The sequence below is a fragment of the Papio anubis genome, chromosome 18, assembly GCF_008728515.1.
Source record: "Papio anubis isolate 15944 chromosome 18, Panubis1.0, whole genome shotgun sequence".
Lineage (NCBI taxonomy): Eukaryota > Metazoa > Chordata > Mammalia > Primates > Cercopithecidae > Papio > Papio anubis.
The window spans coordinates 62775370-62789039 of record NC_044993.1 but is presented as its reverse complement, the minus strand read 5'-3'; the positions used below and the strand labels follow the sequence as shown (position 1 = coordinate 62789039).

The 13670-nt window shown below is 51.5% G+C and overlaps 1 long non-coding RNA gene across 1 annotated transcript; it reads left to right on the top strand.

Moving 5' to 3' along the window:
• The first annotated feature begins 9271 nt into the window (after window positions 1–9271).
• LOC116271322 lies at window positions 9272–11962 on the top strand. The gene is made up of 3 exons (XR_004179847.1): window positions 9272–9318; window positions 11384–11488; window positions 11802–11962. It is a non-coding gene; the product is annotated as an uncharacterized LOC116271322 (long non-coding RNA).
• The last annotated feature ends 1708 nt before the right edge of the window (window positions 11963–13670 follow it).

Genomic DNA, 13670 nt, shown 5'->3' with positions numbered 1-13670 from the left:
GACTAGGGTATTTATGTCTGAGTCCTTGTACCCCTAAATGTCATCCCAGATCAGAGATGCCACTATGACGCACACAAATCACAGGTCACAGTGTGTTGTGAACTGTGGAACTCTTTTTTTTTTTTTTTTTTTTTTTTTTTGAGACAGGATCATGTTCTGTCACTCAGGGTGGAGAGCAGTGGTGCAATCATAGTTTACTGCAGCCTCAACCTCCTGGACTCAGACGATCCTCCTTCCCCAGCCTCCCACATAGCTGGGACCACAGGTACATGCCACACCCGGTTAATTTATTAATTTTTTCGTAGAGACAAAGTCCCTTGTGCAGGCTGATCTCAAAGTCCTGGGCTCAAGCAATCCTCTCGCCTCAGCCTCCCAAAGCACTAAGATGAGAGATGTGAGCCACAGCGCCCAGCCTTACCATTCTTATTTCAGTTCTCCCTCTCCAATAGACTCACCCACAGGCAAAGACTGTGTCTTATTTTCACCTGTTCTCTGGGAGCTGGGTGCAGGCTCTGGCCCATGGGCTCTCTATGTATGTTGGATGGATGCATGGATGGATGGATGGAGTCATTCTTGGATACAGTTCCAGATTCTTAAAGCCTGAATTCCATTCAGTTCTTCATGCCCATGACCCTAACCTTCAGCCTCTCCCTGTGTGTGCTCACTCTGGTGTCTTCCAGGTCTTACCAGGACTAGCCAAAGATCAGGAGAATTTGCCAGGGCCAGGTTACCAAGGGCAGGAGTGTTTGAGTGCTTTCCTCTGCTGTCATCAGAAATTCTGTGTCCCCCAACCCTCCACAGGTATCTGAGCTGAGACCGAGCTGCTGCTGGTATCTCAGTGACCAGCGAGACCTCAGGCAGGGTGGAGTAGGTGGCAGTGCACGCTTTGCAGCAGCTGACGAGGTTCAAGTCCCTGCACCAATGCTCCCCATCCCTGTGGCCTTGAGTATGTGGTGAAACTGCACGAGACTCAGTTTCCTCATCTGTAAAATGGGAACCTTTCTGGCGGGGTCCTTGCTTGTGTAGATGAAATGGAGGCAGGTAAATCAAGCACCAGGACCCAGCCTGGCGCATGCAATTTCAGCCGGGGAGTCTCACCAACAGCCCAGCCAGAAAAACAGAGGGGCTTCAAGAAATACCTGTAACCCAGGACCCCTCAGGTACATGGAGCCGGCCCCTGTTGGGTACAGCTGAGCCCTGGAATTTTTTTAAGTCCCCAGCTGATCCTCAGGGGCAACTGTGATGGTTCAGTTTATGTGTCGGCCTGACTGGGCTAAGGGGTGCCCAGATAGTGGGCATGACATGATTTCCAAGTGTGACTGGGAGAGTGTTTCTGCAAGAGAGTAGAATTTGAGTCAGGGTGTGGTGGCTCACGCCTGTAATTCCAGCACTTTGGGAGGCTGAGGTGGGTGGATCACTTGAGGTCAGGAGTTCAAGACCAGCCTGGCCAACAACATGGTGAAACCCTGTCTCTACCGAAAATACAAAAATTAACTGGGCATGGTGGCAGGCACCTGAAGTCCCAGCTACTCAGGAGGCTGAGGCACGAAAATCATTTGAACCCAGGAGGCAGAGGTCTGCAGTGAGCTGAGATTGGCCACTACACTCCAGCCTGGGTGACAGAGTGAGACCCTATCACAAAAAAAAAAAAGAAAAGAAAAGAAGGCCAGGCATAGTGACTCACGCCTGTAATCCCAGCACTTTGGGAGGCCGAGGCAGGCAGATCACGAGGTCAGGAGATCGAGACCATCCTGACTAACATGGTGAAACCCCGTCTCTACTAAAAATACAAAAAATTAGCCGATCATGGTGGTGGGCGCCTGTAGTCCCAGCTACTCAGGAGGTCGAGGCAGGAGAATGGTGTGAACCCGGGAGGTGGAGCTTGCAGTGAGCCAAGATCGTGCCACTGCACTCCAGCCTGCACAACAGAGCCAGACTCAGTCAAAAAAAAAAGGGAGAGAGTAGCATTTGAATGAGTAGACTGAGTGAAACAGATCGCCCTCACCACTGTGGGTGGCCACCATTCAATCCATTGAGGGCCCGAATAAAACAAGGAGGAAAAAGGGCAAATTTGCTTTCTGCTTGATCCAGGACATCCATCTCTTCCTGCCCTTGGACATCAGTGGCCCTGGCTCTCAGGCCTTCCAGCTTGGACTGGAACAACACTGGCTTTCCTGGGCTTCCCAGCTTGCAGACAGCAGACTCTAGGACTCCTCGGCTTCCAGAATTGCATGAGCCAATTCCCATAATACAGATGGTCCCCAACTGTTAAGGGTTCAACTGACGATTTTTCAACTTTGTGACAGGTTTATCGAGGTACTAAAGTTGTTTTCAACTTAGGATGGGTTTACTGAGATGTAGTCTCATTGTAAATTGAGGGGCATCTGTAAATCTCGTTTTTAATTTCATTTTATTTTAGAAACAGGGTCTCACTCTGTCACCCAGGGTGGAGTGCAGTGTTGCCATCAAAGCTCACTGCAGCCTCGAACTCCCAGGCTCAAGCGATCCTACAGCTTCAGCCTCCCGAGCAGCTGGGACTACAGGCGTGTGCCAGCACACCTGAATTTATTATTTTTTTTTTGTCTCACTATGTTGCCCAGGCTGATCATGAACTCCCGGCCTCAAGTGATCGTCCTGCCTCAGGCCCCCAAAGTGCTGGGATTACAGGCATGAACCACCGTGCCCAGCCTATAAATCTGTATCTATAGCTACCTACCTATCTACCTATGTGTATCTCCTGTTGGTTCTGTTTCTCTGAAGAATCCTGACTGATACAGCACCCAAAATAAGAAGCCAGCCTGGGCCACCTCTGCAGCCCACCCTGGCCACACCCCACCACTTGCAGCACACGAGCCCTCTGCCCTGTCCTGGATGACCCCTCAACTCATTCCCCTCCCAGGACCTTGGCACCTGCCTTTCCTCCCTCCAGCCCCCTCCCCCACCGCTGCACCTGCACCCATCCTCTGTCCTTATCCTCTGTCCACAGAATCAGTGTTACTTCCAGGGGCTATTCTGATGTCAGACCCCTGCTTTCCTCCATCAGCAGCTGCCACCCATTTCTTTCCTGGCGTTTGTCACACCTCAAAGGATTTTTGTTGCTTTGCCATGAGCAAAATCTCATGGTTTTCGTTTGAGGAACCACTGAGAGCAGAGGCCTGAAAGGAGGACACGGTGCAGCTGGTTTATTTGGGCAGTAGCCCCAGGAAGCTGGAGTGGGAGCTGGGAAAGAAGGGCAGGAGGCCAGTAGACAGGGCACAGCTGGCCTGGTCACCACCAGACACTGCTGGGGGAGCTTGGTACTCAGCCTCTCTGGAGCCCCTCTGCACAGCTGCATAGATGAGCCTCGGGACTGGTCCTGGGAGGGGCAGGAGGTCAGGCATTTATCCCCCAGCTCTCATACCCTGTTGGCTGAGGACTGTCCCATGCCATGAAGGTCCTGCTTCCTCCCAGCTGTCTCGCCTGGAGCCAAGACAGCTCCTGAGTGAGCTCCTCCTTTGGACAGAAAATTAGAGACTCAACAGGCGCATAAACTGGAAGACTAATGGGGGCCTGAGGACCTGGAGTGGCTGCAGGGAGGCACTACCAGACCCCAACAGGGTGGCCACACCCCCAAACCAGAGGTTACAAATGGGCAGCCCTAGGCCCAGTGCAGCCCCCTACTGTGTTGTGTTTGGCCATCAAAGGCTTTTTAAAGAAACATTGAGCTGAGATTTTAAATGTTGGGAATCTGGTACAAATATCTGGATTCCTGGTTTCTCTTTAAAAATCAGATCTGAGGATCTTGGGCCCGTGTCCCCCTGGATAGAAGTACTGACCAGTTTTTGGGCAGGTGTGGGCTCCCCACCCTGTCAGCTCCGCCAGCACCTGGGCCTAGGGGCAGACTGGTGATCGGTGGCTGCTGCAGTATTTTCTCCTTACCCTGGCCCCTTCACCTCCAGTAGCCCTTCCCAACCCCTGGGTCAGGTGCAGATAGCTCAATATTTGATTAGCCCAGCCCCTCTGGGTAAACTGAGGCCACCCTCCTGAGTGCTCCCCACTGCTACCCACATGCCCCCTCCCCAAGGAGGCAGCTAAAATATTCAAGTTGCTGCCCTATGGGCTGAGACCCAGGGCCTCTTCTCTCTCTCTCATTCCACCTCCACCCGTGTGCCTGCCTGGGCTGCATCCTGGGGACACAGACGTGACCTGAACACAGCCATTGCCCTCACAAAGGACAGGATCTAACAAGAGGCAGACCATGACTTCCCAGCTATGGCATCTGCACACAGGGCACAGAAACTAACTTCTTAGGCCTCCATTTCCTCATCTGGAAAATGGGTCACTCCCTGGGTTCCCTCTCCCCATTTGCACCCCCCAGGGGAGAGTAGGAACCACCCTGCTTGTTCATTCAATCCTCATGTTTATTCTGTGGCTTCACTCTGCAGCACTAGCTCCTGGGCCAGGCTGGGCATGGCATAGATGGAAGATGGTAAAGAAGCCAGATAGACAGGAATGCAGTGTGACGGTGCCATACCCAGAGGGCCTGCCTGGGCAGCCGCCAGAGGTCTTCAAAGCTGCACTGGAGAGCTTGGCCGAGGGGCCGAGGGCAGTGGCATGCACTGAAGTGTTTTAGGCAAAGAAATGGCATGGCTGGATGTGGCTGGCAAGAAGATGACCAGAGCTACAGGTGAGGAGCGGTCAAGAGGAGCCCATGGCAGTGGGGATGGGTCACAGCTGAAGTGGGTGACCTGCAACATGTTCAGCAGATAAAATTGACAGGTTTGGTTGGATTGGCCACAAGGGAGAGGGGAGGTAAAGGACAGCTCTTGGTCTGTGGCCAGGCTGGCAGCTCAGTAAGTGTCCAGACGAACTATCCATGTGCCCGGTGTGTACCTGAGCTGCCGTCACCTCTTCCTTTGCCAGATTTCATACTGATTGCCAAAAGGACTGCACACCTCTGCTGGCAATTTGGCAAAGTCTAGAAAAACAGTATTTCCCATAATCTCACCACTAAAGGACAACCCTTGTGGACACCCTGGCAGATTTCTTTCTGGTCTTTTTTCTGTGCCTTTTAGAATTGAAATAACGCAGTGGGTGTCATTTCATGTCGTGCTTTTGACCCAGCATGATATGATATGGCTCATCATTTCTCCATGATCCTGAAAACCCCTTTTTTTTTTTTGAGATGGAGTCTCACTCTGTTGCCTAGGCTGGAGTGCATTGGTGCCATCTAGGCTCACTGCAACCTCCGCCTCCTGGGTTCAAGCGATTTTCTTGCCTCCGCGTCCGGAGTAGCTGGGATTACAGGCGCACGCCTGCATGCCCGGCTAATTTTTGTATTTTTAGTAGAGATGGGGTTTCCACATGTTGCCCAGACTGGTCTCAAACTCCTGGGCTCAAGCAGTTCGCCCAACCCAGCCTCCCAAAGTGCTGGGATTACAGGTAAAAGCCACTGAGCCTAGCCATGGAAACTCCATTTCTGAAGTATGTAATAAGTTCTGCTGCAGAGAATGTATCCCTGTGGCTAGCTATGCACCCTCTTGGTCTGTCCACATTTTATTACCTCCCTAGAAGAAGTCCTGAGCATGGGAACTACCAGATCATAGAAAGGTAAACCATATTAAGACTCTGGCTACAAATTGACAGATTGCTTTCCAAAAATATTGGACCACTGACACTTTCACCAGCGATGTACACAAGTGCCCATCTCACCACAGTCTCCCCACCGCCAAATGTTGTGCATGTTAAATCTTTCCCGATTTACAGCCCAGCTCAGAGTTCTCCTCTGAGAAGCCACCTCAGATTTCCCCTCTCCATCCTCGACATTCCCACAGCCAGCGGCCCCCCTCCCTCCACTTGTCCCTAGTCCATCCCAGCTAGAAGTCTGATGTTCCAGGGCTGGAGTCTCCTCTGACCCAGGTGAGGCCCCCACCGGCTTCCCAGCCCCAATCAGTCTGCATATTTTGAGTCTCTTGTAGATACTGAGAAGCCTTCTAGTATCATGTTCTTTTACAGAACAGCAACTGAGACCCAGACCAGGGAGGCTGAGTGATCCTGGGTCACACAGCTCTGAGGCACTGTTGCTGCAACTAAAATAGCAACAAAAACTCCCACTTAATGGGCACTTCCTCCAGGCCAGGCTTAGCTAAGAGGTTTCTACGCCTAATCTCAGTTCATCCTCCCAGTAACCTTGCCATGCTGGTACTATTATTATCCCCATTTTACAGATGATGAATCCTTGAACCAGGGCCACCTGGCTCACAAGCGACAGAGCCTGGGACTTGGGTCTAAAATCCCAAATCGGCAGTGCCTCGAGCAGGAGTCTCCAAGCCTGGTCCAATGCCCTGGGCCTGGCATCCTTTGCGTCTCAGAGAGCAGAGACAGGCAGCCAAAGACAGAAGGAGCCCCACCCCACACCGTGACCAGGGCCAGAGCAGGCCTGTGCCAGCTCCAGGTGGCACAGCAGGGCACCCGCACCCCCCCACCTTCGGTTGCCCTGCAGATTCGCAGGAACTGCTTGGAGCACACCCAATCTCAGTGTCTTCTCTCGAACCCGCTTATCTCCCACACTTTATTGACTTGGGGCTTTTCCTGCCAATCTGCCCGAGCGGGAACAGCCCTTTCAGGGTAACCGCTGCCAAAATCCATGGGCGCAGCACACCATCTGCCTGGGCCTTGATGGCATCTGTCACAAGAGATGGGAACTGGAAAGCCCCATCCTCAGGACCCTCCCCAGGAGGCTTCAGCGGGTGGAGAGGGAAGGCTTGGCTTCCCCCAGGACTTGAATATTTATCCAGCAAAACTTATCTGGGCGCAGTGGCTCACGCCTATAATCCCAGCACTTTTGGGAGACTGAGGTGGGAGAATCGCTTGAGCCTAGGAGTTTGAGACCAGCCTGACCAACATGGCAAAAACCCATCTCTACTAAAAATACAAAAATTAGTTGGGTGTGGTGGCATGCACCTGTAGTCCCAGCTATTCAGGTGGCCGAGGCATGAGAATCACCTGAACGCAGGAGGCAGAGGTTGCAGTAAGCTGAGATCATGTCATGGCACTCTAGTTTGAGTGATAGAGTGAACCTTTGTCTGAAAAAAAAGAAAACCTTGACTGAGCACCTACTGTGTACCAGACACTGTGACACTGTGCAGGTCACTAGGGAAGCAGCAACGAATGACTCAGACAAGGGAGGGAAGGACCTCCCAGCAGGGGACATAGGAAACAAAGAAAATTAAAAATAAGTAAATTCTATAAAAATACAGCCAAGGAAGGGGGATCAGCAGGCCAGTAAGTGGAAGAAAGGAGCTACCATTTTAAACCAGGATGTCAGGGAAGGGTGTTCTGAGAAAGGACTTTGAGCAGAGATTGAAGGAGGTGAGTGAGGGAACCTCATGGATGTCTGGGGTGACAGCACCCCAGGCAGAGGGAAAGGCCAGTGCAAAGACCCTGGAGCACCCTGGAGGAGCTGCAAGTGCTGGCATGGCTGGAGAGGAGCTAAGGAGAGTAAGGGTAGAGTTGTCAGAGCAATGATAGGGAAGACCTGGGAGGCCACTGAGGATACGCTGGCCTCTCCTTTGAGAAGGATGGGGAGCCCTGGAGGACTGGGAGGAGAGTCCTCCCTAGGTCATGGCACGACCTGGGTTTTAACAGGACCACTCAGACCTCTGCTTGGAGAATACCCTGGGGTAGGGCGAGGGTGGAGGCCAGGAGGTCAGTGAGAAGGTGGCTGCCAAAAGTCCAGCTTACCAGTCTCACAGGGGAGTTCTCCAAGACACATGTACACACACACATGCACACATACACATGTGCGCAATGCACATGTGTACCCATATAAACACACATGTACAGAGAGACCCTGAGACTAGATGAGCATGGTTTTAACTCCTGACTCTACAGCCAACTTTCTGTGTGACCAAGAGCAAGTGACCTGACATCTCTGAACTTCAGTTTCCCCTCCTGCAAGATGGAAGTTCAGATACCTTCTTCCCAGAGTGCTTGTGTGCAAAGTCTGCACACAAGCTTCACCAAGAAGGGTCGTGAGTGGCTGGCCCCCAGCAGGCACTCATACAGTGACCCTTTTCTCCTTGACATGCCACAGGATTGGTGAATAAACCAGTTGCCCTTGTCTCTGGCTTCAGGGAGTGGCTACTGGGAGGTGCCTTGCAGACCCATGAGCCTCTGGGCAGGATTGTCCCAGGCTGGGCAGGGGGCTGCAGAAGCTACCACTGCCTTTAGGGAGCTGCAGTATCTGGACAGGCAGCCCCATAAGCAGCCGCATTGCAGGGTCCAGCCACCCACCTAGGATGCTCCAGGCTCAGTGACTACTCACAGAGCCTTCTCTCGTGCTTTTCAGCTGTGAGAAGGTGATTGTGAGAAACACTTTCTGAAAGCCAAGCCTACCCTTTGTTATTCCACAAGCATAAATCACCATCATCATTTTGTCTTCCCTGGCATCATCTTTATCATCTTTTTTTTTTTTTTTTTTTTTCTTTTTTGAGATGGAGTCTGACTCTGTTGGCTAGGCTGGAGTGTAGTGGCATGATTTTGGCTCACTGCAACCTCCACCTCCCAGGTTCAAGTGATTCTCCTGCCTCAGCCTCCTGAGTAGCTGGGATTACAGGCAAGTGCCACCATGACTGGCTAATTTTTTGTATTTTTAGTAGAGATAGGGGTTCATCATGTTGGTCAGGCTGGTCTCAAACTCTTGACCTCAGGTAATCCACCTGCCTCAGTCTCTCAAAGTGCTGGGATTACAGGTGTGAACCATGGTGCCTGGTCCATCTGTATCATAACTTTTCTTTCTCCTCTTCCTCTCTTCCCCTTCCTCTTCATCTTCTTCCTCTTCTTCTTTCTCTTCATCATCTTCATCATGAATCATTATCATCATGATCATCTTTTTCTCCTCCTCATCCTCCTCCTCTTCCTCCTCCTCTTTTCCTTCTTTGCCTCCCTCTTCCTCCTCCTCCTCCTTCTCTTTCTTCTTCTTCTTCCTCCCCTCCTCCTCTTCTTCCTCCTCTTCTTCCTCTTCTCCTCCTCCTCCTCCTCCTTCCTTCTTCCTTCTTCTTCCTCCTCTTCTTTTTGGAGATGAGATCTCACTGTCTCACCAAGACTGGAGTGCAGTGGTGCAATCTCAGCTCACTGTAACCACTGCCTTCCAGGCTCAAGGGATTCTCCCACCTCAGCCTCCCAAGTAGCTGGGACCAGAGGTGCACACCATCACATCTGGCTAACTTTTGTATTTTTTTTGTACAGACAGGGTCTCACCATGTTATCCAGGCAGGTCTCAAACTCCTGGCCTCAAGCAGTCCTCCACCTTGGCCTCCCAAAGTGCTGGGATTAGAGGTATGAGTCACCACACTGACCTTGTTTTATTTTCATTGCATTTATTTAGTTACCTGCTATTTGTGGCAAGCTGGACTGGTGTTCTGCTTGTAGAGTATTCTAGGATGTACTTTTAAGTTGAAATTACCTTTAAAAAGTGTTGAGTTTTAAATAAATTGTTAAATAATGATGCTCAGCCATGGTTAAACCACAGAAGTGATACTTTAAAGTCTTGAATTAGAAAAAGGATGGCCTACAAGTTTGACCTGAGCCCATTAGTCTGGCAGTCTAATCACTGGACTGTTGATTTACTTTTCAACTATCTTAGCCTCCAAGAGGCTCTTCATTACCTTGACATTTGCTATTTTGTGCTTCAGAGCCTTTTCAGGTGATTTCTTGGGCCTGGTCAACTCATGCATCCTTCAAAGCCCTGCTCAAGCCTCAGCTCCCCGGGGAAGCAGGTCCAGGCTTCTGTGGGTTGTTGAGAGCCCCTCAGCTCTGCCCCCTGTAGCCCTTTGTTTGTGATTTTTGGGGGCAGTCACCCTCAGTGCCTGTCCAGCAGCCACATGCATGTCTCTGCCCACAGAGCCCTGTTCTATACACCAGGCACTGCGCCCAGCACCAGGGGAGAAATCCTCGCCATCCTCTTTTCCTTCCAGTGATTGGTCCAGGGGGTTAGCATGTGACCTTCTTTTACCCAGTGAGATATAAGGAGGAGGTGAATTTTGGATGGAGAGGGAAGAGCTTCCTGAAAAGATTTTCCTCCCTGACAAAGTAAAGATCCTGGAAGAGAAAGATCTTTTCCCCCCCTTCAGGATCTATTCTCCTAAGGAGGTGATGTATGGGGCTGAGGCAGCCATGTTAGAACCATGAGGCACAGAAGCCACAGCAAGAATATGGGCTGTCTTGTGCCAAAGCAAGCTCAAGGGGGCAGGTGGAGGGCAGAGGCTTAGAGGGTCAGGAGCTTGGGAGTCAGGCTGGGAGAGGGTGATGGGTCGGCAGACCCCAGGCCAAGGGAGGGACAGGACCTGAAGCCTCAAACACAGAGGGCACAACCCACGGCCCCTCCTCCCCCTCACACCATCTCCTCCCTTCTGCCTCTTCTCCTTTCTGTTCTAGCTCATGTTTTTCACTCCCATATCCATTCATGCACTCATACTTTCTTTTTCTTTTTATTCTTTCCTTCCCCCCGCCCTCCCAGACAGAGTTTTGCTCTGTCACCCAGGCTGGAGTGCAGTGGCATGATCTCGGCTCACTGTAGCTTCCACTTCCTGAGTTTAAGCAATTCTCCTGCCTCAGCCTACTGAGTAGCTGGGATTACAAGTGTATACCACCATGCCCGGCAAATTTTTGTATTTTTTAGTAGAGATAGGTTTCACCATGTTTCCCAGGCTGGTCTCAAGCTCCTGACCTCAAGTGATCCACTCGCCTCAGCCTCCCAAAGTGTTCGGATTACAGATGTGAGCCACCATGCCCAGCCCACTTATACTTTCAATAAGCATTCATTATGTACTTACTGTGTTCAAGCCCCTTGGAAGGAGCAAGAGGATTAGCAGTGATGACAACAACCCATGTGGATTCAGCAGCTTGGCGGTTTTATTTTTATTTTTATTTTGAGACAGGATCCCACTCTGTCGCCCAGACTGGAGTGCTGGGGCGCGATCATGGCTCTCTGCAGCCTTGACCTCCTGGGCTCAAATGTTCCTCCCACCATAGCCTCCCGGGTAGCTAGGACTACAGGCATGCACTACCACACCTGGCTAATATTTTTTATTTTAAGTAGAGAAGAGGTCTCGCTATGTTGCCCAGGCTGGTCTCAAACTCCTGAGCTCAAGCAGTCCTCCCACCTCCATCTCCCAAAGTGCTGGGCCTATAGGTGTGGGCCACCACACGTGGCCAACTTGGTGGTTTTAAAATACGTCCGCAAATTCTTTGACACTCCTGCCTTCAAAAGATAGAACTTAACTGTCTTTCCTCTATGTGTAGACTGCACCCACTTCTAATGAACAGATGTAGAAGCAATGATGTGTAACACCCAAGATTAGGATATAAAAGGCATTGCAGCCTCCTCTTTGCTCTTTCTCAGGTCATTTTCCCTGGGGGAAGTCAGCTGTCATGTCATGAGGACACTCAAACAGCCCTGGAGGAAGTCCCATGTGACAAGCAACTGAGGCCTCCAGCCAACAGCCAGGTGAGTGAACCATCTCAGAAGCAGATCTTCCAGCCCCAGCCAAACCTTCAGATGATGCAGCCCCTGCCCATATCCTAACTGCAGCCTCATGGGAGAGGCTGAGCCAGAACCAGCTGGAGAAACCACTCCCTGACTTCTGACCCTCAGAAGCAGTGCAAAATGATGAATGTTTATTATTTTAAGCTATTAAATTTTGGGGGTCATTTGTTATGTGGCAGTAGATAAGCAACACAAGTAAGAGGCACTGCTTTACTAAATACCTTATGTGTATTAATGTATTGAATTCTCCCAACAATGTTTTATGCCTTTCCAGATGAAGACAATGAGGCACAGAGAGGTTTGCTAACTTGCCCAAGGTCACACAGCTGGTAAGTGGGACAATCCTGGAGGAACATTGAGTCCAGAAAGGAGAACAGACTTGCAGATCTTTTTTTTTTTTTTGAGATGGAGTCTCTCTCTGTCACCCAGGCTGGAGTGCAGTGGCATGGTCTTGGCTCACTGCAGCCTCTGCCTCCTGGGTTCAAGAGATTCTCCTACCTTAGCCTCCCGAGTAGCTGGGAATAGAGTGCCCGCCACCACGCCCTGCTAATTTTTGTATTTTTAGTAGGGATGGAGTTTCATCATGTTGGCCAGGCTGGTCTCAAACTCCTGACCACAGGTGATCTACCCATCTCAGCTTCCCAAATTGCTAGTATTAAAGGCTTGAGCCACCGCACTTGGCCAAAGATCATTTTAATACCAGGTAGGGAGTATTGGGAAGTGCCCATTCTGGGGAGGTAAAGAAAGAAAGATAGCAGCCCTGGCTGGACCCTGGGTGTGTGGGCTGTGAAAGCCCACAGAGGATGGGAGTGGGCAGGGGCAGTGGAAATCAGAGGAGCCTGTGAGCTGCTTCTTGGTGGGACTGGGGGCAACCCGTGGGCACACAGGCTGAGAGTGGGCCTGAGACTGTGCCCACCCAGTACCCACGGCCTGTGAGAGGCATGTAGAAAAGACCAGAAGTCCCCCTGCACCCAGGTCCTGGGAATCCCAGAACCAGCGAGAGGCCTGGGCGTCTGTGTGTCTTGGTTAGGGCAGCCTAGGTTGTGCTGCAGTGTCAAACCTCAACTCAAGTGGCTCAGCACAGCTGGGGTGTGGTTCTAGAGCCACCACGTGTCCCGCACGGGGTGGCAGGGATCGTGCCCATTATAGTCACTCAGGTTCCCAGGCCGATGGAGGCCTCACACACTTACAATGCTGCCGCCTCAACATGAGGCCTCAGGGCTTCCCACGGTGGAGGGAGCCTGGAGGGAGCCACCAGCTCTGAAATGACAGCCCAGGAAGACACAGGTTGCTTCTGCTCACATTTCACTCCGCAAAGCAAGGCCCAGGACCCCACTGATCTGCAAGGGGTTACACGCCCAGGAGGAGAGAACTGAACACCTTGGGGGATCTAGCAATGTCTTTCACACTCCAGAAGGCCCCAGACCCGAGAACTATGCTGCCCAGAATGAATGCCACAGTGCGACCAGCCACAGCCAGACAGATTCCACTCCAGGACACCCAAGGTCAGGCATAGCCCCAGAGCCAACCAGAGGCTCAGAAGGCCCCTCCCCCATTAGGACGCCACCCCTCGGGAAAGGGATGGGGTGGGAAGAAAACAAAAACAGGCTCCCTGAATCGAAAGAGTGAACCCAGAAAGAGACTACGTGAAAGCATAAGAGACCTTCAAGTGACAAGGGCAGGGTTCCGGCCATTAGCAGGAATAGGCGTCGGGAGAGAAGAGAAACGACGACGCTGCCCTGCACAGCCCCACGCCGGTGGGCCCTGCTCCATGCTTTTCCCACCCATCAGCTCTTTCTGCCCTCTGACCCTAGGAGCAGGCTTTGTCGTTCCCCCACTTCACAAAGGAAGAAGCCTAGACCCAGGCAGGTTAGCATAAGAATATGCCCAGACAGGCAGATCACTTGAGCCCAGGAGTTTGAGACCAACCTGGGCAAAAACCCCATCTCTACAAAAAGTACAAAAATTCACCAGGCAGGGTGGCATGTGCCTGTATTCTCAGCTACTGAGCAGGCTGAGGTAGGAGGATTGCTTAAGCCCAGGAATTAGAGGCTGCAGTGAGCTGTGATCGCACTGCTGCACTCCAGCCTGGGCAACAGAGCAAGACCCTGTCTTTTTTTAAAAAAGAAAAGAAGGGAGGAAG